The sequence below is a fragment of the Miscanthus floridulus genome, chromosome 1 (assembly GCF_019320115.1).
Source record: "Miscanthus floridulus cultivar M001 chromosome 1, ASM1932011v1, whole genome shotgun sequence".
NCBI classification, from domain to species: domain Eukaryota; kingdom Viridiplantae; phylum Streptophyta; class Magnoliopsida; order Poales; family Poaceae; genus Miscanthus; species Miscanthus floridulus.
In genome coordinates, this window is record NC_089580.1 from 6,559,549 (window position 1) to 6,586,643 (window position 27,095).

A 27,095-nucleotide genomic window follows, 5' to 3' on the forward strand; every position below is an offset into this window, starting at 1 on the left:
CACCGATGTCCTATCCCTAAATCGATTGAGAGGGGTGATGTAAGCAACGAGAAACTCCATCGCCTTCACTGCCGTCACTGGACCGCACCACCATTTTGATGCTACCTCTACTCAACACCAGAACTGCGTCGCGCCACGCCGTGATGAGATACATCATTAAGTTTTTTATCTAAGTTATATTTTATCCGCTAGATCTATGTGTAGATAGTCCAAGACTCCTGTCAGGAAGCAGCATCGAGAACACAACGCCGTCGGCAATGAAGTAGTCTGACTCGACAGTGTCTCGGTCCTGCTGCCGTCTGCGCCGAGGGGCTTGCCATCCTCCTTGCCCAGGCTTGGGCAGCTAGCAGCGCGTCGATCCCTGCTGCTGCTGCTGGCGTGATGATGCATGGCGCCGGCTGCCAGACGGGCAGCACCAGGAGCAAGGACAAAGTAACTTCTTCTGTTGTCTACTCATCGCCAGCATGGTCGACACATATCGCTTTTTAGCTAGTTTAATTTCCTGCTTCTTTATTTCACGCTGTGTTTAGTTTATGAAATTTAAGAATTTAGCTACTATAGTACTTTCGTTTTTATTTGGCACTTAGTGTTCAATCATAGACTAATTAGGCTCAAAACATTCGTCTCGTGATTTCCAACCAAACTATATAATTAGTTTTTTTATCTATATTTAATGCTCTATACACGTATCACAAGATTCGATGTGATAACTACTGTAGCACTTTTTAAAAAACTTTTTAGGAATAAACACAGACTCACTCCTCGTCCCTCCGCCGAATGTTTGGGTGCGCCAGGGCATATGTATCCCCCTCTGCTCTACCATTTAATGCTTTTAAAGATTCGTGCGAGGTTTCAAATTAATTGACAGACCCTCGAATTAAGTCCATGTTTAGTTTCCACCTTAAAACTTTACGCTCTGTCACATTAAATATTTGCACACAAGTATGAAATATTAAATATAGAATAAAAATAATTAATTGCATAGTTTATGACTAATTTATGAGACGAATCTTTTAAACCTAATTAATCCATAATTTGATAATAAAGTATTATAATAACACATGTGCTAATGACAGATTAATTAGGCTTAATAAATTCGTCTCGTGGTTTACTGACGGATTCTGTAATTTGTTTTTTAATAGTATTCAAACACCCCATGCGACATCTCCATATAACCTCCGATATGACATCACAAAACTTTACATGCTGAATCTAAACCAGGCCTAAGGATCATCTCTTAATAGTTATGACACCTTTATCACATAAAACTACACGTTGGTCCTGTTCGCTTGTCTTATAATCCATACTTTTCAGCTTATTTTTTAGCCGCAACAATATTTTTCTCTCACAACAAATTAGCCGAAACAGTGTTTTATCTTTTTTCCCGAACGGGCCGTTGCAGTGGTTTGGGGAGTGCCCAGCGCCACTACAGTGATGACACAGTGTTTTCATTTATTGCTTGCGCGGTTGCTTAATCCTTTTATATTATGAATATTTAAATCATCATATTTATTAAACCATACATCCAACTTATAATCTGATTGGAGCTTTGTGCTTCTTACAATTAAATCTACAAATCAAGACTAATATTGATTATGTTCTGATGTAAAATAAAACAATAACATGTGGGCCCCACGTTAAAATGCTCATAGCTTTTATACATTAAGCATATTTACAATAATAAATAATCATACATAAAATTTTGAAGCTATTTTTATATGACATTGTATCTCTCGACGAGATCTATAACTTTTTAGTTTTTAGTTTTTTTATTTAAGGTCGTTAAGATGCTAAAAAATAATACAAGTTTCAGCAGCATATTAATCATGTATTGTTTGTTGTCTTAGAAAAATCGTATGTGTCAAGACTCGCCGGGGTTTAGGGTTCATGTTTTCGGGTTTGGGGTTAGGGTTTTGAGGTTTGGCCGGGTTTAGAGTTTTAGGGTTAGGGTTTAGGGTTTTAGAGTTTAGGGTTTTAGGGTTTAGGGTTTTTACGTTTAGGGTTTAGGGTTTAGGGTTTTATGTTTTAGGGTTTAGGGTTAGGATTTAGGGGTTGGGATTTGGAGTTTTGGGTGTTAGGGTTTTAGGGTTTATGGTTTAGGGTTTTAGTTTTTATGGTTTAGGGTTTATGGTTTAGTGTTTTAGGGTTTAGGGTTGATTATTAAAATGAGTACAGGGTTTAGGGTTTAGAATTTGGGATTAGGGTTTAAGGGTTTTAGGGTTTAGGGGTTAGGGTTTAGGGTTTAGGGTGTAGGGTTTTAGGGTTTATGGTTTAGCGTTTTAGGGTTTTACGGTTTAGTGTTGATTATTAGAATGAGTACAACTCGGCTGATAATTAACAATATATGGTTAAAAAATACATAAATAACATAACTTAATTACATAGCAAGTAACTGAACATGCAACCACGAGCTATTGTGTAATTTGTTTTTGCAATATGCTTAATGTATTAAAGCTATGAAAGTTTCATGTCTGGCCTAGACATTTTTATTTATTTTACAACAAAACATAATCAATATTGGTCTTGACTTGTAGATTTAATTGTAAGGAACACAATGGTTCAATCGAACTATAAATGAGATGCATAAATATACTGATTTAAATATTTGTGATGACAAAAGGATACACAATATCACAGCCATGGAGTGCTTGAGATTTTTATGTGGGACCCACATGTTGTTATTTTATTTTACATCAAAACATAATCAAAATTGGTCTTGATTTATAGACTTAATTGTAAGGAACACAACAGTTCAATCGGATTATAAATCAGATGTATTGTTTAATAAATATGGTGATTTGAATATTTGTAATGACAAAAGGGATGCACATTAATAAATTATCACACACGTCATCCTGTGGGCACCTGCACATGCACTGCTAGTGGCGCAAGCTCCAGTACTCTAGTGTACCATTTCGCATGTGTGAAACCAAAACCTGATTCCCTTGTCAGATGGAACCACGGGCCGGCCCGGCCCGGCTCGACACGGGCTCAGGCCAAGCACGGCCCGTAGGTGGTCGTGCCTCCTGTGCTGTTCCCCTCCGGGCGTCGTGCCTGGCCTTCGGCCCAAGCACAGCCCTACGGGCTAAAATTCGTGTCGTGCTGGTCCGGGAAGCACGGCCAGAACTGTGGGCTGGGTCGGCCCAAAGCCCGGTGATCGTAAGTCATCTTAAAATTTTTCTCATCCAACAGTTAGCACAGATTCATTCATCCATTCAAATTTCAAAATCTCAACTCACAAGTTAAGAACTTCTAAGTCACAAACTGTCAAACTGATCACAAATTCTTCTCAGATTCTAACTTCTAAGTCAAGAAGTAAGCAAACTCCAAAATTCTTCACATTCTCATCCAACAAACCAACACTCAACCATATACTGATCACACACAGATTCTAACTTCTAAGTCAAGAACTTAGCAAACTCCAAATGACTAAATCCAACAAAATAAAAGGCACCAAAGGAGATAAGATAAATGAGCTGTTTGTGCAATGCTGTCTCATTAAAAATCTTTTTAGGTAAAACTCATCCTTTTGAGGAACCATAGAAAAGGAAAAAGAGTGCAGCACAGCTCTTAATAACTCTTCCATCATTGTTCAAAGGTCCCAAGTCACACTTGTCAGTCACAGATGACAGATACAAAATAGAGATAACAGATTAACTACCAGGAGCCCGAGTCCTAGATGTATCAACCCCAGCCCCAGCCCTAGCCCTAGATGAACCAGCAGTACCAGCAGCCCCATCTGCATCATCATCTAGGTACAGATTCTTGATGGAGTCCTCCAGTTCTTAGTTGTCAATAGTATGTTATAATCTGATCTCTTCCAACTCCCAATCCTTTATGTAGGCCAGCATCTCCACCATTTCAGGCAACAAGCAGTGTCGCCGCTCTTCGATTATCCTTCCTGTCAAGCTAAAATATGATTCCGAAGAGATAGTAGAAATAGGAACAGACATAATATCTCTAGCCATTATAGATAGGATTGGATAGGTTAGTTTGTGGTCACGCCACCAGAGAAGTAAATCAAAATCATCCTCATATGTAGTAACATTGTCACTATCTAGATAAACTGAGAGCTCATTAGCAGTACAAGTAGATAAAGTGGGGGCATAGGCAGGGAAAGGACCAACAACAGATTCAGGGCCTCCAAAGATTCTTCCCCATGCCTGTTTTCTCTTACCTGTATGGCTTGCAAGCTGTGCAACCCTTTGACTCCTAGCTGCACCAAACTTTCTCTCATATTTGTTAAATAACTTGTAAATTTTAATTTTCACATCAGCATAATATGAAGTATAATCACAAGCAGTGCTCTCTTTAAATAATTCTAGGACTCTAAATAAACCTCTCATCTTAGCTCTAGGATAAAAAATGAATGCAAATGAATATAATAGAGGTATATGCTGCCAGTATTTAAGGAATTTAATCTTCATAGGATATACAACAGCAATTAGATTTTGATCTTTTTCACTTGCATGTAAATGAGAAGCAATTTCTAGCAGATGGTGCAAGATAAGTGGATTAGTTGGATAGTAAACACTAGAAAGAATAACAGTGGAGTCGTAAAATAGTTCCAGAAACTCCAATATCTTTTTAGCTATATACCAATGCCTTGCAGACAACAATTCAGAGCCATAATTGGAATTAATGAACACAGAAAAAGCATGCTTATATAGAACCAAGTGTTTAAGCATAAGATATGTAGCATTCCATCTAACATCCATATCTAAGCCAAACTTTCTAGGTCTAACACCCTGGGCAGTACAGTAGTTCTTAAACATAGCAATTCTTTGATTAGAGAAATTTAAGAAGTTAATAGCCGTTCTAAAATCTTTTGTGTAAGGTTTGAACCTCTTTAAACCAGATTTTACAATTAGATTAATGATATGATAAGCACAACGTTGATGCACAAGACTGTACTTACGCTTAGAAGGATCAATAGGCTCAGGTGTAGAATTAGGACCCAAATAACTAGCAAACATAGGTGTCAAAGTTTCCATAGCCTTAGCATTAGAAGAAGCATTGTCTAGAGTTACAGAGAAAACCTTATCAATGAGACCAAACTCCTCAACCACACAAGCAACTCTTTTAGCAATATTTTCACCAGTATGTTTCACCTCAATCAACCTAAGCCTAATAACCTTTTTCTGTAACTCCCAATCAGCACTAACAAAATGAGCAACAACATTAATGTAATCCTCCTTAGCATTACCAGACCAAATGTCTGATGTTAGAGCAATAGAGGAAGCAGCAGACAACACAGAATTCTTAAGCATATTACGACATTTAGTAAACAGTTTACTCAGATCTCTAGTGATGCTCTGTCTAGATACTTTAACAAATCTAGGGTTATGAGCACGGACAATGTAATCCTCCTAGGCCTATGTCTCACCAATATCTAACAGCAAATCAAGCCTAGCAATCAAGCGATACAATTCTGATCTAGCAACATTAGGTTTATAGTCCTAGTAATGCATACAACCATCAACATTATAAGCAAGCCTAGACTGAACTCTAGCAGCTTGATCAGTTTTCTGCCTACAAGATTTCTGGTGCCTCTTCAAGTGTCTAGTGCCAGCATTAGATCTAGCAGACAAAGTATGCTTACACATTTTACAGGTAGCTTTAGTGTAGATTTTCCTACCATTCACAGTCTCATATATCTCATCAAAATCAACCCACACAGCAGATTTACGCTTACCAACAGCAGTTCTAGAAGAGGTACCAGTACCAACAACAGATGGAGTTGAGCTATTGGAGCAGACCGGGGTCCCAGTCGCTGTCGCCCCTTCACCACCACCGCTGACCAGACTGAACAAGGCAGGAGCGTCCTCTTGGGTGTTATCGTTGTCCTCAAGTGCTAGGCCTGCCACGATGAGATCGTCGTTGCCGATGAGCGGCTAGATGATCTCGTCATCAGCACCAGCCATGGCGTCCTCGACCATGGAGGGCTCTCTAGCACTGTTCCTCAACGGTGCATGGGGCCACTTTGGTCGCTCTATGCCACAGCTAGAGGACGACACATCGGCTACTGACCTGCGTAAAGACATGGAGGAGGAGGAAAACAATATATTAGAATAGATCATAAACCATTCATCAATGGAAGAAGAGGAGGGTTAGGGTTAGGGTTAGGGTTAGGGATGTACCTGCGCAACCGGAGCCCGGTGCTGGAGAAGACGAGGGCCACCTAGAGAAGACGACAGTAAGGTTAGAAGGATGGTGAGCGGCAGAGGAGGGGCACACGGGGACACGAACTCACATAATCACCCAGATCTAGAGGGGAGATAGGGATAGGGAGAAGGGAGAGGTGAAGAGGGAGCATGGAGGGGATCAGGTAGGAGTAGTAGGGAGCTGCTCACCAGCGGCAGGTGGGGTTAGGGTTAGGGTTAGGTTAGGGATGTACCTGTGCAATCGGAGCCTGGTGCCGGAGAAGATGAGGGCCACCCAGAGAAGACGACACACCGGTTAGAAGGACGGCGAGTGGCGGAGGAAGGGCAGACGGGGACACGAACTCACATAGTCACCGAGATCTAGAGGGGAGATAGGGATAGGGAGAAGGTAGAGGTGGAGAGGGAGTAGGGAGGGGATCAGGTATGAGGAGTAGGGAGCTGCTCACTGGCGGTAGGCTGATCATCGAGGTCATCTCACTAGTGTCGGGGAGGATGAAGCCAAGAGCGAGACTGCGAGGGTGAGACCTGTGAGCGAGGTGAGGCGAGAGCCACGAGACGAGAGTGAGGCTTGGCAAGTGAAATGAGCTATGGTTCGGTTGTGAGCCGCCATGGCCATGGCGTGTGTTTATATATGAGGAGGGGGGCAGGGATGGACAGACGCTGGGCCGTGGGGAGGCCGGGAGGGGAGGAAGGGAGTGAGGAGGGGGAGGGGGGAGGCCGGGCTGCTGCTGGGCCATGCTTGCCCACAGGCCTAAGCAGCGGCCCAGGCAAGGCCTGCACCCTCGAGCCAGGCTAGCCCAGGCCCGCATGTCATCAGGCCGTACCATGCTCGTGTCGTGCTAAAAAAGCAGGCTTCGTACCATGTCGTCGTGTCTCGGGCTGCATGCACATTTATAGGTTCTAGAGTATTACAGCTTAATACAAGTTCTAACTAGCATCTGCTCCCATCTAATATATTTGATCTCAGCCGTTCGCTTAGGAGGACACCTATGCCCTGGGGCACTACATCCGCATTCGTTCCCTCCTTATATAGATCGATCCAGTGAGGAGCAATGCAAGCAAGTAGTGGTGTTCCACCACTTTTGTTGCATGCATGCATTGCAACCAGCCAGGAACGGAAGGTATGGTCATTATTAGTGGCTATCCGTGATTGATATAATAATAACCTAGCTAATCTTAGATCAATCCAGGAACGGAAGGTATGCCACTTTTATTGCATGTTCTCTTGATGTGCCACCTAGCAACTGAAAAATTTCCCATTCAATCTCTTGACATCAACCAATGTCCTGCCTGTGATGGTCTGCCTCCCAATGTTTGAATTTGGGTTGTCCTGATCTTCCGCCAAAAATAAGGCTCTCATCGCCCAATACCCCAATCCCACATCGACCTACCCATGCAACCATGAACCACCAAATCACGATCACCGGCAAATCACGCTATCCATGCCAACACCTTTGGCAAACCAAAATGACTCACCACCTCCACCAACATGCAAGGGGCTTCGCCAACACCTTCGACATCTACACCAACATCGCCTCCACTCCACCCTTTGTAGGAGGGTCCTTGCCAATAGCCTCGGTGAACCACAATAACTCTCCTCCGCCAACACTATGGCACGAGGAGCTTCGACGACATCTTTGGTGTTTACATCAACATCACCTTAGCCAAGCACTTCGGCATGAGGGGCTTCACCAACATCTTCGGTGAACTACAACAACCGGTCTTCGCCAATATACTTAGGTAGAAGGGGCTTCTCCATCATCTTTGTCCACTACAACGGCTCGAGAGCCTTCGTCAACAACTACTACATCAATGCTTACAACGACTTGCCACCATTGTCGAGCTCGATGGGCTATGTTAACTCCTTTGGCAATGAGGTCTACTACTACTACACCTTCGTCAACCACTTCAGCTCAAGAGGCTCACTAACTACTTCGGTCCGAACATCTCCTCCACTACTATGACTCCATCGACTACACCAAGCGCGACTGAAGATTTAGTCATAGGCACCAGCCAATAGGTGCTAGGGGAGCACACCGGAGGACTGACCACTCTAGAGGTAAAGTATTTTGCTCGACACTCGTGAGAGAAGATTTGGAGGATTCACGACAGCCTTCGACTACGACTACATAGACTACTTCAACTGTGACAACTACATCCATTTCCAAATGTAAGACGCGTCATCAAGAAAGCTTCCTCCGAGAAGGCCCTTGAGATGAAGATCTATGCACCAAGAAGGTCATGGAGGTGAAGACCTGCACACTGAGCGAAGCCGACAAACCATGTTGTGGCAGAACCGCCTAATCTAATGCCTCACAGGAGTGCTTGTCTTCCATCAGACACTAAGCACTCGAGGGAGCACACTAAATTACTCAGTTCCATTGGGCACACCCCAGGGGAGAACCCGAAAATCCACATTTTTGCCATCAGGATCACAAATGAGAGAATAAAGCTTACATCATTCGTAACCATTTCTTACATCACTTTTAATACAATATCAGAGTATAATATTTATTAATATAATAGCGGAATGAAATCATATTATCAGAGTTATAAACAATTTAATTGAACAGCGGAATGGAAACATGTGAACAGAGTTACAGCGGAAATAAACATCTATTACTGACATGATGAAGTATTAATATATATAGACTACGGCAACAAGTTATGAAACTTTCATTTATAAAAGTATTTGGTGAGAGTTATAAATAGCAACTACGATCGCAGCGTAAAGGAAATCCTCTCTGAGCCCACCAGGAGGAATCCACACACAAATGTCAGCTCAAACCTCCACCTGTTACCTGCAACAGGGGGAATAAAACCCTGAGTACTCAATTGTACTCAGCAAGACTTACCCAACATGAGAAAAGAAAAGACTCCAAGGATATGCAAGGCTATCTGGCTTGTGGGTTGCATTTGCAGAAAGCATTACTAAGCGTGCATCCTTACATTTGATTTTTAATAATAGCCGCATTGGTTCATTAACTAACCATTCTATGTAAGCACCTGTACTACTTTCAAGCAAGTGGTAAGCAATCAGATTTCCTTTTCCATCTTCCATCTTTCATCTTCAGTTCTTACTACGATGCTAAATCGTAGACAAGCCGTACCGGATAGCCCGGCGATTCGTGAATCAATGCCCCCAGCTGGGTACCTCGAAAACACACGCCCTGCTTGTACCCCGGGCACAAGCAGGACCAACCCATCACTCTCCTATCCCGGGTGTCCAGGTCCCTGTCCAAACTGGGACTCCAAGCCCCCGCCCCTGAGTCCTGGACTCAGTGCGGCGCAAGGACCTCCTCCACCAAAACAAAACCCTGACAGTCGGTCCGGAAAGAGCCGGATCCGTGACAAGAGAGCAACAAGCTTTCCAAGCGCCCATACACAAGTATATGCTCGGGATAATAAGTCTGTGACCTGCCTAGAGTCATATGCACGATCGGTCCTTAATCGACCAGACAGGGAAAACGGTGTAACCAAGCTATGACCCGCCTCCGCGGCGACACAACTTCTTACACCCACCAATACCCAAACCACATCCCTGCTCGGTCGCCATTTTCTTTTCCACCATTTTATATATTCCAAGTGATAATCATATAGTAACATGTTTCCTATATCTCGCGAATGACAGGCAATCACTCAACTTCTACCGGAGTCCTGTAGCATAGCATTCTACACGATCCTGTTATACTAGTGAGACTCATAGGAATAAATATATATATGCAAGTGGGTTTCATTCAACTCCTTAAAACTTAATGCATAAATATAATTTAAACTGCAGAAAGGTAAGGGTTATGCACCGGGGCTTGCCTGGGTAAAATATAATTAGAAGTTAGCTTTCCATCATGGCGACATGATCTCCAAAAGCACCATTTCTTCAGCAATTCCCGATGACTCCGTGATCCATCGACGTCCCTATCATGATATGCAATGTAATGAATTGCAAGGGTATGATCAACTGACTGCAATCGTGACTCGTATAACTACGCTCTACGTCTTTCAAGTGAACGAGCTAGTCCTAATGACGACCATACTTAGGCTACATCCATGTTGTCGCATAAGACGATATTTCTTAACAATTCTTTTAGTTATATAAACCAACGGTGTTTCTTTATTTTATTCTATCGATTTAATCAGTATTCAAAATAAGACATCATTATCTATTTAGCAACTGATTATTCTGGAGCTACAAAAATTACGGTGAGTAACTACTACTGCTAGGAGTCTACTATACAAATTTCAGATTCAACAATATTACCAGTTTACCATACCAATTCCTACAAGTTTACCTTTCCGTAATATTAATTATCTCTAATTAATTATATAGCTTCCTAAGAATATTATCCACTATGTGAACAAATCATACTAGTAGGTAGATCATGATTTTAGGAGACTAACAAAACTGGTTTTATAATTTTTGGATTCCTATACCATTTTATATTGATTTTACAAGTTTACTTTATAATCTATATTAGAAATTACCTCAAACGAAAAAGGGCCGTTGGACCTAAACCGGCCCAGCAAGGCAGACCGGCCAAAGGCCCAGGCGGACACGTTGCCCGTGGCCCAGCGCGCGGCCAGGCCAGCAGCGTGGAAGCGGGCTGGCTAGGCGGCCCATGGCGCGGTGCGCGGCCAGCAGCCTAGCGGACAGGCACACACGTGGCCAAGGCGCATGGCACCAGACGGCCCAGGCAGGCGTATAGCGAGCGCGCGGCCCAGTATCACCCGACCGAAACGGACTGGGCACGCGGTCGACGGCCTCAGCCATGGCCTGCGGCGCAGTGAGCCCAGGCGCAGTGCTCGAACGGCCCACCAGCCAGCCCACGCGGCCAAGGCGGCTGGCCCAGCGTGGACAGGGGCGTGTCACCCTTCTTCTACCCATACCATGAGCAGAGCAGAGGGATGAGTGTCGAGCCTCACCGATGGCTGGTTCGGTAGGGAAAAAAATGTCATGACGACGACCGGCTCCAGCACGGGTCTTGCGTGCTCGCGCCCACGCGGTGGCAGCCGAAGTGGCCACTGCGGTGCGACAATGGTGGGAGAGCGGCTTGATCCGCAGCGAGGCACGGTGGCCATGCCCAAGGCTCGTCCGCCATGGACAGCTACAGAAGCTCGTGGGAAGCTCGGCTCTGGAAGAGAGAGAGAGAGAGAGAGAGAGAGAGAGAGAGAGACGCGAGTTGGGGAAGACAGAGGGTGGTGAGGGGATTTGGTTTCCACGCTTCATGGCATGAGCGAGGGGGGAAAAAGGGAAAGGGCGTTGAGGGCCACAGGAGCCGCCATTGATGACCACTGGAGCTTGGAAGCGGCTCGACACCGGCAAGGAGAGGAAAAGGCGTGGCTTGGAGAAGGTGGAGGAGGGCCTGGAGGTGCTCACCGCCAACCCAATCGGACTGCAATGGCCGAACATGGGAGATCGACGGTGGTGGTTGTCACTGCGCACGACGGAGGTGGCGCACAACCGAGTAGGGAACGGAGCGGCAACGTGGGCTCGGGCGTGGACGGCAGCAGCCGAGGAGCTCCGTGGGGCTCGGCTGGTGCGGTACGGCCGGCGCGGAAGGGCAGCGCGACTACTGTGGTTCGGCGTGTGGGGCAGTGGGTAGCACCGGTGCTGGAGCGTTGCGGTGGTGCAGCGAAAATGGAGTGGTCCAGCGCGGCTCGGACGGGGCGCTGCGAGTCGCGGTGAAGCCACACGCGGCTCTAGGTATGCGTGCTCTGGCGATGGAGGCAAGCGGGGCAACACGGCATGGTGGGAGACGCAGCCATGGCTGGCTTGGTTGCACCTGCGCGCGTGGGGGAAAAGGAGAGGCACCGGTGGGGAAAAGCAGCACTCGGCTGGCAAAACCGTAGAGACAGAGGCAGACGGACAAGACAGCGAGGCAGGCACAGAGGCAGCACGGCCGACAGTGGCGTGGTGCTGTGGTCCAGAGCAGGGAAGTAAAAATAAGAGGGCGCTGGTGCCAAGCGAGAGCAGCAGCTTTGATTGCTCGACGTGCCGGACAGCAGCAAGTCGTGGCCAAGGCCCCTCCAAAAGCAGCACGTCGATCGCTCAGCTCGAAGAGCAATTTTAGAATTCAGACACAGACACAGGCGCAGACGGGACAGCAGAGGCATGGCACCAGGACACGGGACAGTGCAGCACAGCAGCGTCCAATGATGTTCATGAGCTTATTTAAAAGTTTTTAAGCACTAAAGAAAAATTGATTTATGACTTAGTCCATATATATTTACTATGCTGCGTGAACTTTTCAGGGAGTCATCGTGATTTCCCTGTCAAGGCTGACTATTTTGTAACCCTGTGATAATGGACAATTTAGTTACCACAGCACAAACAAAGCACGTACTGGTATTTCAAATGCGCGGCTCATTTTTCTCAGCCACAAGGGTGAAGTCACAAACGGTTTGTTTATCATTTCATGATAAAAAAAACTTTAAAATTAGAGAAACTCGTTTCGAAAGTTTTTACTGAGGCCTAAATCGCGGCGCTAAAAAGAATCGTAACACCAGGGTGTTACACATGTCATAGAAGCGGCAGAAAGAGCCAAAGCCCAAAGATGAAGATATCGGGCAAATCAACATCAAGGCACTTGGAGCTAGAGGCTTCGGGAGTTAGCACATGTATAGACTAGAGTCGTGTGCGTGCTCTTTTCTCCATGCCCATTTTTTCCCACAGGGTTTTTGGGATAGAGTTTTTAGTGAGGCACGAAGGTGTAGGTTGTGAAGGGCAATCCTCACGATCAAGTTTACAGTTGTATTTGTGCCTCTTCTTGTATGAGCATCTACTTGGTCATATAGTATCAGCCATAACTTAGTAGCTGAGGGGCTACTATTGGGGGAGCTCATATAGCAAATGGGCCAAGTATCCTCCTTAAAGAGTCCTAATAAGTGCTAGTGTAGTGGCATGAGAAATTAGGCCCAATAGGTGCTAGTGTAGTGGCATGAGAAATCCACCCTCACCAAGGAGGCACATATAAATAACAATTACTTATATATAGTACTCTAAGGGCATGAGGGTAAGGGGCTCTCTCTCACCCACACTCATTTATCTGCTCTAAAAACCCTAGCCGTCACTTCTCCTCTCTACACTCCCTGTTAACCTCTTTGGGATTCACCAATCCCAACATCGGGCATATGCCCATTTGGACCAATGATGGCACCTGTTAGAAGTATAGGCACCCAAATGACACCCCAAGAAAACCTTTGGGGACCCTGATGCATTAGAATTACCTGTGTGGCACTAAAAGAAAAAAATGTCTTCCTTTCTTGGCCTCTTTTTCTGAACTTACCTATGAGAGCAGAAAACTATTTTCACTTACCTATATGGTCATTTTACTCCTAGTGAAAAAAGATTGAAGTGTAGTTCCGTTTGTCTTAGATTTCGAGCAATATTGCACATGGATTAAAATTTTCATAATTACATAAAATTAAAAATAACTATTTGTGAACATGAATATACACATATTCATTATAGTAGAATTAGGTTATCAAATGCATAAAACTTAAGAATAAAATTAAAGTGTATTAGTAGTACTCCACAAAATGTAGACAACAAAACTTATCAAATTGAACCTAGATGTTATAGAATTGATTCCATTCATTGAGAATCCATCAGATCACATCAGTCATGAGTGTATATATACCAACATCAACCATCTATAAAGGAACAGGAACAATTGATGTGCAATAAGATTCCAGAACGAACACATCAAAACAAAATCAAAGCAACCACGGGGCAGGAGCTCACCGGTGAGTCGGTCCACCTCAACGGTGAGTGCCGTGAGCTGGGCGAGGTTAGGGAGGACCAACACTATCCATTCGTGCTCGTTAGGATGTCAAGTCACGGTGACAGGCCCTGCTCGATTATGAAGTAGTATGCGCTCGTCAGGATGCGCACATCAGCGGCCACGGTGGTGAGGAGGTCACTGAGAGATGCTGGGTCCGCCTGCCCGCTGATCATGCACCGCGCTATCCTCACGACTCATGAGGTGGTTGGCAAGGTGGTCGATGTGAAGATGCATCAACCTGGCGCAATCAAGCCTGTGCGTCGGGCAGCTCCGTTAGCGCTAACGCGTTGTCCTAGGATCCACCATCGGGGCGAATCCGACGCCGGGCAGCCCCGTTGGTGCTGACATGTTGTCATCCTCCTTAAGCGTGCCCTTTTTGGCGACAACCGCGACCCGTGCATGACTTGTAGGGGATGAAAGGAAGGGCCGATGGGTACTTTAGACATTTCTTATACCTTGAACTAACTGTGAAACCTAACAGAGTTGACGGAAGGGCCATATAGGTAAGTGAAAATTGTTTTTCGAATTTTTTGTTTTTTTGCCCTTTTTTGAAAGATTTTCACAAATATACCCTTGGTGGTATGTTTTTAAAATCTAGACCCTCACCTCGGCGCCAGAGTAATTGGCGCCTAGCTTACACGTCTAGGCGCCGGTGTAATTTGCGCCTAGATCGCTGGAGTTGGCGTGGACATCTCGGCATCGGTGTAATTTTCAATAAAGGAATCTAGGTTTTTTAGTGTCCTTCGAAATAGTGATTGAAGTCTAAATTTGAATAGGCTTTTCACTAAAGGAATCTAGGTTTTCCAGTGTCCTTCGATGTAGGCTTTTCAGTTATTCTAAGTAGACTTTCCAGAAGCATTTACAACACAATGCAACGGCTAGTAAACCTGCCTCTGCCTATATATATGCGTTCCAGGATGCATTGCTAACAAAAACCAAAACCAAACCACTATTCTGTTTCGTTGGAGTAGGAATGTCTGGAGGGTCGTCTAGAGGCAAGGGTTTCAGGAGTGGGAGAGGAAAGGGGGGACGAAAGGAACTCCCATTGTGTGGGAGGGGTCTCTTTGTCCTAATTTCTTTGAGGAACCAGTGTATCAGTTTCCCCCCGAGAGCTAGAGTGATTTCACTAAAGAGTGCCCTCTCAGTGGATACGATAACCGGAAGGAAGATTGGCTAAAATGCATGCATGGTGAGGACTGCTTAGTGCATATGTTCACCGAGGGGATCGATGGAGGTCGTCGCTTCTTCAAATACCCACGAGCATGGGTAATTGCTATTACTATTCGTTTGTTAAATATGTTTCTCGAATACCCTTACAACTCACAGGACATACTTATTGCAGTATTCCGAGTCCGAAGAAAACTATGGGTTTAATAGGTGGGTCGATCCTCGACTAATTTATCCGTATCAGCAGTACATCTACTACATGCTGGACCGTATCTTCAATCTAGAAAGAGAAGTTAGCAGCGGTTACAAGGAAGCCGAAGACGACGACAACAACAATGGTGCGGGTTCACAGGAGGCACTCTGCAATGATCCATATTGCACCTGCCCTAATCACAAGAACAAGGGGCCTCCGCCGCCACCCCCGCCACCACCAACAACAACAATGGGAGGCTACTATGGAGAAGGTGCAACACAATTTGCTATGTGGCCACACTACTAGGATGAACCTATCTTATTCATATGCCACATCCATATGTTTGTTGTTTGGTTTAATTACCTAATGCATGTTTGGTTTAGTCGAAGGAACTATGTACCCTTGTTTGGTACATGTTCTCACATGTCATTTTGTGTGCTTCTTGTTCGCTTCAATTGCCTAAGGCATGTTAGGTTTAGTCTAGGACCTCTGTACTCTAGTTTGGTATATGTTCTCACATGCCATTTCATGTGTTGTACGTGTTGAATTATATAATGCACTACATCGTTAGGTTTTATTTGCATTACGTGAACTCATTTCACTATGTCTGCAATATTAAACTGAATATTATAAGCACAAATAATGAAAACAACAACACAATGAAAAGTTCAATACTAGGGCACATTAAAAAAACACAATAATACTAGAAGTACATGCCGACAAACTAAATAACGCAGTACATGACCTAAGTACGCCCAAACTTAAAGTGCATTATATGACAAAATAATAAAAAGTCCAAGACTACACAACATTGTTCATGAATAAACCATAGAACAAGCAAGTCATGGAGACTACTGAGTGCAATGAGGCCACTTTCTCTTCCTCGTGGCATCGGGATTCTCCTCCATCGCTGCTTTCGCTCGGCACGTACACTCAAACTTCTTCTCCCTCTCCTCCGTGTACGCAGCAACACGCCTCCTTTCCTCCTATTCCTTGTGCTCCTTTTCTGTAGCCTCCTCTTTGCGTCTCTTCTCCATCATCTCCTTGTCCTCTGCCTCCCACCGCAATAGTTTCTACATCCATTCCTTATCTTCAGGCTTGATCTCAGTGTTGATCCACTGCTCAAAATCACAGAGCGGCGGAGGGGTCTGCAAAAACGCAATTGTTACAAAATAAATAAACAATGCAAGATTTCATAGGACACAAAATAATTATTACACAACATCAATTCCGCACCATCTTGTTTATACGGCGTTGACGAAGTGTAGGCTCAAACGCAAAATTGGAACACATCCAATACCTCTGCCTATACGTGTCCTCTTCGTCGGACTTGGCTACCTTGCAGGGATCACCGTAAAAGCACATGGGCACTGGAACACCACTAGGCAAAGGCAATTGGTCGAAGGCATTTTTGGTTATCCGGCCATAACTGCAATTCAGCGAATTTCATTCTAAGAACCAAAAGCAATTAACATTATACCCTAAACCTAGAGTTTCCCATTTGATGCACAACAATGAACCCATAATATAACAAGATGCGCTGAGGTTACCTTGGTTTGCTAGCTTTTCCACGCCTTGGCATCGTACGGTTGTATAATTAAAATATTAAAATTACATGAAACCCTAAGTAATGACAACTCTTAGGTTGAAAAATACGACTAATATATACCGAATCGATGTGAAAAAAGCTAGGAGGGGAGCAAGGATACCTTGCTCTCGAAGATGTACTGATCAAATCTAAGTTTCCAAGGTCCAATATGCCGATTCGTGATGTAGGGCGAAGTGGGGAGAGCAAAAATCCGAGAGGGAGGAGGAAGAAAAGGAAGAAGCCTCGGCCAGGAAGGTTGGGCACTGGTTTAAAATACCACCTCGGTGACATAGATCTTGGCGCCGAGGTGGCTGCCATGTCACTGCCACGTCTACATCGACGCCTACGTCAGCCCAAGACCTTAGTACCAAATTCGCTGGTGCCGAAACGTGTAAGCTCGGCGCCAATAACAACGGCGTCGAGGTGAGGGTCTATTTTTTTGAAAGGATACCGCCAGGGGCTTATTTGTGAAAATCTTTCAAAAAAAGGGCCGAAAAACAAAAAAAATCGGAAATCGTTTTCTGGCCTTATAGTTAAGTTCAGAAGAAAAAAAGGCCAAGAAAGTAAGACACAGCATTTTCAGGGCCACACGGATAATTTTCTCATATATATAGTGCCTAGTATATGTATTTGTTCTATTAAAATAAGAATCTAAAGGCCCATAAACTCAATAGTTCAACAAGAAGATAGTCTCGATTAAAGTCCCGAACGCGGAATGCCTTCTTGTTCTCCCTTATAAGCTCTCCAAATTGAAACTATTGAAAGATCGTCTGAGGTCAACTATGTTAGAAGAAAGATTGAGTGGACTGGCTATGTGCACCATTGAGAAGGATGTTTTGGACAACGTTGATCTTGAACGGTTCTTGAAGATTTTGCCTCAAGAAGCGCCCAAAGATAGTTTTTAACAAAGCATTAAAGCATTATTGAGGTAATCGTAATGGTTATTTCATTGTTTTTTATTTCTTTGTTGTACAAGCTTTATCCTTTATAAATTAAACATATATTGCAAGTGAAGTCATATTAGTAGTACTATATATTATTAGAAAAATAGTTTAATGGGTCCTTGCCATTTTTGTTGCCCAAGCAGGGGCGAATCTATGTGTAACCATTGGGGTCAGCTGACCCCGATAACTTGCCAAAAACTCTTTAAAAATTCTTTCATCCACCAGCAAATTGCTCTTAAATAGAAAATCAACACATCTTTGACCCCATTGCTTAGTCCTTGACCCTAGTGACACGATATCCTAGATTCGCCGATGTGCCCAAGGGACCTTAAAATTGATGTGCCGACCCTGGTGTGTGTGTGTGAGCTGGTGGAGCTCCCTGAGCCAATCACAGCCCATTCATCCAAATGCGGCTACGAAGAGTTTCTCAAAAAAAAATTGCAGCTACGAAGCAGCAGCAGGAACGGCAAGGAGAGACGTAGCCTTCGTCCCGGTCACAGTTTGGTTTTGTTTCTTTTCCTCTCTCTGACTCTATCTCTCTATGTCCGTTGCAGTCCATTCAAAGCTCGCATGGAACTAATGGAAAGAGATGAGAAATGCAGAAGCAGCAGCAGCAGCTTTTGTGACGAAAAATGTGTGGCGTGAGATTCCTATCGTGGCAGCCAACGCTGGCAGAGCCGGCTGATTAAAAATGCCACGCGTCATGATTTGGCTGGGCGTCCGCACGGGCACCGGTGACCCTGGCACCTCACATTCACCATGACCAACCGATGAATGGGCCGTGAGCCCAGGTGAAGCTCGCCTTCCTCGACGCACCATGGGTCGGCACCGGTCCAGCGCGTGTACTTGTACGAGCTGGCCACCGGCAGCGGCAGACAACGTGCTCCTCGCCGGGAGTCTGGCCTACGTGGCAGGCACCGGGGACGTCGTCGTGGAGACGTGGACTGCTCCGGTGACACCACCGGGGTGATATTCGTGTGGAGGACGAGGCCCCCGGCGTGGACGTGCAGCGGGTCGCGGGCGACGAGGCGCACGACGCCCGGGCGGTGCTCCCGGCGCCCGTGATGGCCGTGCAGACCGCTCGCGCTTGGCCTGTCCGCTCACCACGCCGACGCCTGCACCATGAGGATGTTCGTCCACACGTGGACGTCCGCTTCCCGCTGTGGCTCCACGTCCCCCTCCTCGTCCGCACGCTGGCGCACCCATCCCCGCGGCGACGACCTCTCGCCGCGCGGGAGCTGCTCAACAAGCAGGCCGCCCCAAACCTGCCCGTGCTAAGTGCTAGCTCCATTGCATCGTAACTGTGGTCCAAGCGCGACAGCGCCGTGCAGGTCTCGGTATCGGCTAGCGCTCGACCCGGCGCACATGGACGTGTTCAAGGCGCACATCAACAATAGCATGCTCAGGACCACTCTTCAACGTCTGCATTGTTTCATCACAAGCTTACACTACACATTTTCTTGGCTCACTTGTCAGGCTAAACCAGGCCGCCGGGTGCAATTAGGCCTGTTTGGTTCTGACCCTGGTGAAGGTGCCTGGGCCAGGCAGCTTCCCAGGCCGTCGATTTTGAGCGCCTGGCGGCCGGATCGAGCTGCCTGGGCGAGCACCCCAAGCCACGCTGTGAACCAAACAGGCCCTATATATAATGTCTATCTGGTTGACATGCTTTGGACTGCCACATAAGTTGTTGCATTTTTCAGCTGAGAATGCTCAGCCTCAGACAATGGATTGGATATATAAAACCAGAATCCAGAGTTCAAATGACCACATCTATTCAGGTCAATTACTACCAATATCAGCAACAGACATGCTGAACAGCCAATCACCATAGCCCGCTACATGAAGAGTCTTGTGCAGCGAGCACCTAGCATGGTTTTTCCAGAATGGTGCCAGCCGGCAATCACCACATGAACAAAAGCCGGACGCCACAGCCCACAATGGCGTCTAGGGGTGACAAAATGCCTGGTCTATTCTAGAATTCTAGAGTCTTCTAGACTACAACCTGCTTCCAAAATAACTACGTCCAAGTTGGGTCAGTACAGCCACTATGCCTTCTACCTTCCCAGTCAGCAGTGAACCGATCAATCACCTAGGCTTGCCAGAGCCTTTCAGGTGATTGCTCTGCCTTTTAGGAGGCTTCTCATCAACAGCGTCATCTTTGGACTTGCCGTCTCTGCTCTTCTCACCTCTTTGACGACCAGCCTTCTTTTTGGGCTTATCTTCAGTAGCTTCATCACTGGACTTGCGACGTTGGCGACCCCTTTTAGGCATCTTCTGTCCTTCAGCTTCAGCTTCTTTTTTATTCTTAGGTTGGGCAGCCCCACTCTTCAACCTGATGGATCAATCACATGACAAGAGTGATCAGAATGCCTCAAAATTTCTGTGTCTCGATTGCAACTTCAGATCTTCTATAGCAAAATTTCAACACTAGGCTACTGCAAGCTGCTGCTTACCCCTCAGAGGAAGGATCCAAGAAATTTATTACTTGGTTTAGAGCATGAAGAGCAATCTTCTTAATCTGAAACCGTGTCGTATCAGATAGCACAACATCATAAACAGAAACCGGATAACTGAAAATATAGCATGCCCACCTCCAGTTTATCCTCTTTAGCCCTGTGATCAGGTGGAAGTCGCCTAAACTCTCCAGTCAGTTTTATGCACTCATCAACATTTTCTGGGGAAACAAAGTCCATTGCAACCTTGATGCAAGACTGCATAAAAACAGAAACAGCTTCAGTTTAACCAACAAAATACATTTGTTGCTAAAGTAAAATAAAAAGGAGCACAAATTAAGGTCTGTTGAGTTAAGCCACACCTTCAAATTCCTCACTTGGTGAGGACACCCAGCAGGAATAAAAACTGCTTCACCAAGCTTCTGCTCAAAAGTCCACGGTTCAACACCTATAGCAGACATGCCATCACATTGGAGATAGGGCACAATAGCACGGGGCACTGCATTTCTAAGGTCTGAATAGTTAACTAACCGTATTCTTCCTTGAGCTTTCTCTTATGCTCCTCAGTTAAGTAGAAAGTCTGATCATGAATTGGGTGGATAACCTGCATCATTTGCTTGAATATTAGTCAACATAGGTAAAACAGAGGAAATAATTGCAAGGAAAACAATACCTGCTTCACAGGATCGCAATGGATGTGCCGGAATTCCATGGCACGTTTCCTAAGATAATCTTGTAGCTTGTCAGAATCTTCTCTTCGGAAAATATCCCATAAAGCACCACCAGTTCTCTCCCCGTTATGCATCCCAGCATAACTTTTATCCTTGTCAATGTAGTCTGAACACTGGTCTGCCTCACTTTGTACCTTAGATTTAGTATTAACAGGTGGTACAACATTGATGTCCAAACCTGCACAATGAAAACAAGAATGTTGAGTAAGTTATAATCAACTGAAAGACCCTTTTCATAACTAAAAGTAAACAACTAACTCACTATCAGAAATTTCTTTACAGGTACCATCATTACATGAGGTCTTTGGCATTTCATCAACAGTTATATTCCTGGATTCTGAAACACCATAAAGTTCCTGAAGATCTTGCTCTTTCATTTTCTTTCTGGTTTTCTCTATCTTCACAGGTTGATAACACTCGTAGGGCACTTGTGCTGTGTGTGTCAATATATTTACCTGAACAAAACAGACTTGCCACAATTAATGACTTCCATGATAAACTAGTCCCCAAGCAAGACAAACAAGATAGAAAGTAACACCAGTTGATACCAACTGAGGATACAGCCACGGCTTGAAAAAGGTCAGGTCAGAGAAAGCAACATAAAGAAAGTGAGACGCAGGTTGCCCAGAATAAGATATAGCATTGCAAGTCAATTTTATATAAGACACGACCACAGATGTTATAAAATGAGCAAAGAAAGGGATCACCATTAACAGCACATACCGCATCAGACATGTCACAGTGAAGCTTGGTCACAGAATCACCCCTGCCCAACTCCTGGTAAAATCCATAAGCAATGTAAGTTTTTGGTCCAAGATCTGGCTTCAATGCACCATCAGGAAGCTTGACTGCAAGATTTAGCGGACCATATCGAGGATCAGTGTACTCAGGAAATGGCAATGCACTGATAAACTCAGCACCATGGCGAGGCAATCTCTGATCAAATGAACTAGATGGTGGCCAGTCCTTTAGCTTAAGCATCTCAGGCCAGTGTGCCACGGTGTGCGTTCTGCCTTTCATATATCCCACAAAAAACATGTGTATATTAATTTCCACCTGCAACACAAAATTGTGCATGCCAGTGCTTAATATTTTTGAATTAGCTGTTAACAACAGAGCTGTGAGCAGTCTATCTGCATGCAAACAGATAACACAATTCCATAAAAAATGAAATAGAATTCAAATTCAGTGATATTTCAACATTGTACTTTTTTTACTTGTAGAGCATGTCTTGTTTCTTGTCATAGTAATAAAGAAATCTTCTAGCAGAGTTGAATGACCATGAACAGACATGCAGCAGAGCACAAACATGAACAAGTCAAGGAAGTGAACCTAGCCCTCTTAAATGCACCTAGGAAAGTCTACAAAAGGAAAAGTAACGGCACATCTAAGCAGAATACAAATGAAAACATTTAAACATATACAAAAAAAAGATCACCCAATGCACTAAAACATTCAATAAAATAGAACTGACCTCACACCAATCGAGGCAATCTACTGCCCTGACAGCAAAGTGCTCATCTTCTACGTCACCATTAGTCTTTTTCTCTCGCAACGCCCGCCACATAACTAATGGCTCCCAACTGAGACCAGAAGTCAAATGTAGAACGTCAGAAACAATAACTGGTTCACCCTTTGACCAATGCATCTGAAAGTGCACCAAGTCATCCTCCTTGATAGCAGTGGCAACTGGGGAGTACAGGTGGTTATCACTTGAGCCTTTCCTATTTGCAGCCGCTCGCACATCCTGAGTTCTTATGTTCCCTGAATGGTCATAACAAGGGCACCTATCACTTCTTTTGGCTACTGCGTTTGCAAATACTTCACTCCTCATAATTCTGTCAGCTCGTTCTTCTAAATTGGAAAGCATCTTTTCTGGAAAAAAACACTTGAGGTCCAACATCGAACCACCACAGCCTCCTAGCTCCTTTGGTGGGCAAGGTATGCTACCATCACTTTCTGCTTTCCACAGCGCCAGAGAGTTACTTGCCCCCTCACTAGAACCTATTCCATTGGAAGGCTCATTTTCTGAGCTGCGCCTCCTCAAGGAGAACCCTTTACTCCCATCCTTTGACTTAGTAGTACCAAAAAGATAATCCCGGCCTCTATTTTCAGGCTCTACTTTCTTTATCTCTTCTCCTCCAGGAATCTCACCTTTGCGGATCTCCCCGCAGCATTCAAGGCACAGATCATAAAAGCAATACTTGCAGCTTCTATGAAAATCAACTATAGAAGTTTTACAATTATCGCTGCATTCAAAGAACAAGAAAAGAGATCAGATGCTTGCTGCTGTAAGATTGTGGCAGAAAGGAAAGAAGGAAAGAACGAACCAATAGACACGTTCATCTAGATTACATTCAGCTTGTTCCAACTTCATATCATTAACCAAAACACCTGCAGTAGAAACAAATTAGCATGAACAGCAATCTCACTTGCCAACTTGTGGCACACAACAATAGAAGTCCAGAACACACTACCTTTTATTTTAGCCTCCAATTTCTTCTCCTCCATCTGCTCCTGTCGCAGTTTTCTCAACCAGGGAAGCAACAAGCGCACAACATCACAAGCATAAGAGATTTGGTTTTCTTCAGAAATTTCCTTCTTTGGAGGCTGCTTCATGAGAAATGGTAAGTCATTAATTAAGACTAGAAAGGAAAAAAAATTGAAGAAAAATAGTTAATAAGCAGAACTGAGAAGAAAGAGAAAATCTAAAGGCAAAAAAGGGAGATGGAATGCTAGGCATGAACCTCTTCAACCCCTCGCATTCGTAGGCATCCCTTGCAATTACAGTTCTTGCGACAATATGGGCATTTTGCAGCAAATTCGTCTTCTGACAAATTAGGATACCTGTTTAGTAGTTTAAGACAAATTAGCATTTCACAATACACTAGATCAAATAACATAGCCACATGAAATGAATACTAGAAGGAAAAGACATAATTTTTAAAGCACAGTAGACAAAAGCAGTTGCACAAAATAAAACAAAAAATAGCAGATGCGTATATAATACAATTACAAAATAAACCATGTGTATATAATTTATATATGTATGTAAATGTCATATTACAAAGAAAGTTATGATGTGCAATCATGTTAGTAGACACAAAGATCGTGAGCAATTGACACACCATCTTTCAATGCATGGCACACAGAAGCGCTTATTGCTGCATGAATTACACCAGACCACCCTCCCTTTATCATTCCTCTGGCACTGGTGGCACATCAGGGCATTATCCCCAGTCAACATCTTCTTCCGTTTCTAGACAATTGAAACAGCACTTACATTCATCAAATACTGACAGAAAATCATTCCATAAACAGCTCATGAGTTGCTTACCCTATCAGTTTCATCACAACCTTTATGCTTGGAGGATAAGGCCTTCCTTTGTTCTTCATCCTCTCTTTTCAACCTTTTTGTAACAGAAACCTTCCCTGCATCTCCTTTCTTCCTCTTCTTTGCAGTCTGTAAAACCTCACCCATCCATGAGTCCTTGCCCCTAACTGTCTCAACACCACCCTGCAAGTAAATGGACTTAAAGCCTACAGCATTCTTTCAATACACCAGAAGCATTAAAATTGAGGTGTTACAGCAAATGTGGCAACCGAATTACAAGGAAATTTCCTTTAGCATCCTATGGCCCAAGAAACAAAACGCTACAACATTCAAAGAAAATTGAAATATAAACTCAAAAACACCAAAACTAAGGTGTTACAGAAAGGTACCACAGAACTACTAGCCGCTAGGAAAAAGATGTTCTTTATTTTTTTAATATAATAAATGACAGAAACACAAAGGGAACATACAAGAGAGGAAGTATAGTAATCATCACACAACTGGATAATCACTGCACTATTGCTAGTTACAACAAACAAGCTCAAAAACATATTTACTAATCGACATTAAGGTTTTGATTTATACAAGGCCAAATAGAGAACAACAAAACCATTCCTAGTAGAACCTGGAACTTGTGACAGGGTGTTTGTATGTTTCAGACAACATTTAGAAAACTTGTAAACTAAAGATTCTTGTTGTCAAGAACTGCCATATAGTACATGGTAAAATTGGCAACATGCTAACATGGGTATAAAACTAGTGATCAACTGTTGCAGAAGATTGAAAGTAACATACCCCCTTCCTGTCACCGTGGCATTTGCTGTTGGGGAAGTGAGCCTTGCTGTCCACATGTTCTGGTTTGGTTTTCCTAGGCCCCCTCTTCTTGCCAGCATCATTTCTCTTCTTTCTCTGACGCTTGGATTGGTTGGTTGCAGTCTCCTGACATTACACCAGCCAAGAAATTAGCCCACTACATTAAGAGAACACACCCGACAAGAATTAACCAACATCCAATACAATGGCAAGTAAATGTATTTCAGAGAACGAGACACAAGACATACATACGCAGTAAAAAAAAAAGGAATAAGAGAAATTTCTGCTACTATGTGGAGGGGGGTAGGAGGGAACAGACAGTATGTCAAAGTTAGAAGCCTTTCCTTTCCTTTACTATAAATCATAGTAGAGCAAAGAATCATCAGAAAAGTCCCTCGAGTGACTGAACAATACTAGTTTTTTTTTTCAATCCCTAAGTAAAGGGGATTTCTTTCGTTTAAAGAAAAGGCATTTTTCTTTATCTGTATTTATTTAATGCGCTAAATCGTTCATCCAGGAAACAGTAAATCGTATCAAATGATAGGACGGCTATTTTTTTCTCATTTTCCTGCTCCAGGAAAAAATGGGAAACTTTTTTTAGAGAAAAATGGGGAAACTGGAAACACACAAAGAGAGAGCGCGAAAAGCACGTTGCAAATCCCACAAGGAAACCAAAAAAAAAGTAGAGAGAGCTATCCCAGCACCTCATCGTCGTCATCCGTGTCGCGCTCGCAGAAGACGTTGGGCGCGTGCCTCCTCTCCCTGAGCACCCGGTCCCCGACCGCCACCCCATCCATCACCGGCGCCACGAAGGACCTGTCTTCGCTCCGCCGCTTGGGCCTCCCGCGCCCCTTAGCGGCGCCTTTCCCCCGCGCTTTGCTCCCCCGCTCCGTCACCCCGCCACCATCGCCCGCGGCTCCCTCTGGGTCCTCCGAGATGGCCATGGCCAGCGCGCGTGGGGGGAAGAAACGGCTGGAGAACTGGAGAGGAAAGGGGAGAGTCGGCCGGCGATTGGCGATGGAGAAACGTGGAGGACGTCCTTCTCCGTCCTTTTTATTTCTTTCCTCCGTCCTGGAGGCTGGAGCGGGGGCGAGGCGGGCGGTTTGGGCGCGGACACGGCGGCCGAGGCGCCGCGGCGAAATCCTAGCCGTCCCGTGCGGTGACATGGGCATTGGTTTTCAAATTTTGAAGCGGTTGGGGGGAGACGGCGAGTGGAGGGAAACTGGGAAAGGGAGAAAGAGCCGCGGAGGCGAATCCTGCGTGCGCCGCGCCGTGGTTTGCGTTTCCATCCCCAGGGCCAGGGGCGCCGGCGGTGTACTCCTATTCCATTCACATTCACATTTTCGCCGTATAGGAGTGTACAGTCTAGTAATAGGTTAGCCACGCAGGCGTAATATACGTACGCCTTCTGCCTTCACCCTTCAGCTTTCTGCGTGCACCGACAAAAAGCAAAACAATCGAGGGGTGTTTGATTTTTCTTTTAGTCGAGGTTTCATCGAATGTTTGACACATGCATAAAGTATTAAATATAGACTAATTATAAAACTAATTACATAGTTTGCGACTAATTTGCGAGACGAATCTTTTAAGCATAATTAGTCAATGATTTGACAATGTGGTGCTACAATAAACATATGCTAATAACGGATTAATTAGGCTTAATAAAATCATCTCGTGGAGTACTGACGGATTCTGTAATTTGTTTTTTATTAGTATCCGAACACCCACGCCCTTATATGACACCTCCTAAATTTTAGTCACTGGATCCAAACACCCTCTAAGTACATTCCACAACAAAGAAAATCATGCCAACATGGATCTTATGAACTACCTGTAAAAGTTAAAGGGACTGTTTGGTTTTCTTGCTCATTACTGTGTAGCCTTGCCGAGCAAAGATATAGATCTAAGTTGTTGTTTGGATACCAAA

General features: G+C 44.5%; 1 pseudogene; it reads right to left on the reverse strand.

Moving 5' to 3' along the window:
* Window positions 1-19,534: 19,534 nt before the first annotated feature.
* On the reverse strand, window positions 19,535-26,340 carry LOC136471822 (lysine-specific demethylase JMJ26-like; annotated as a pseudogene).
* Window positions 26,341-27,095: the final 755 nt, after the last annotated feature.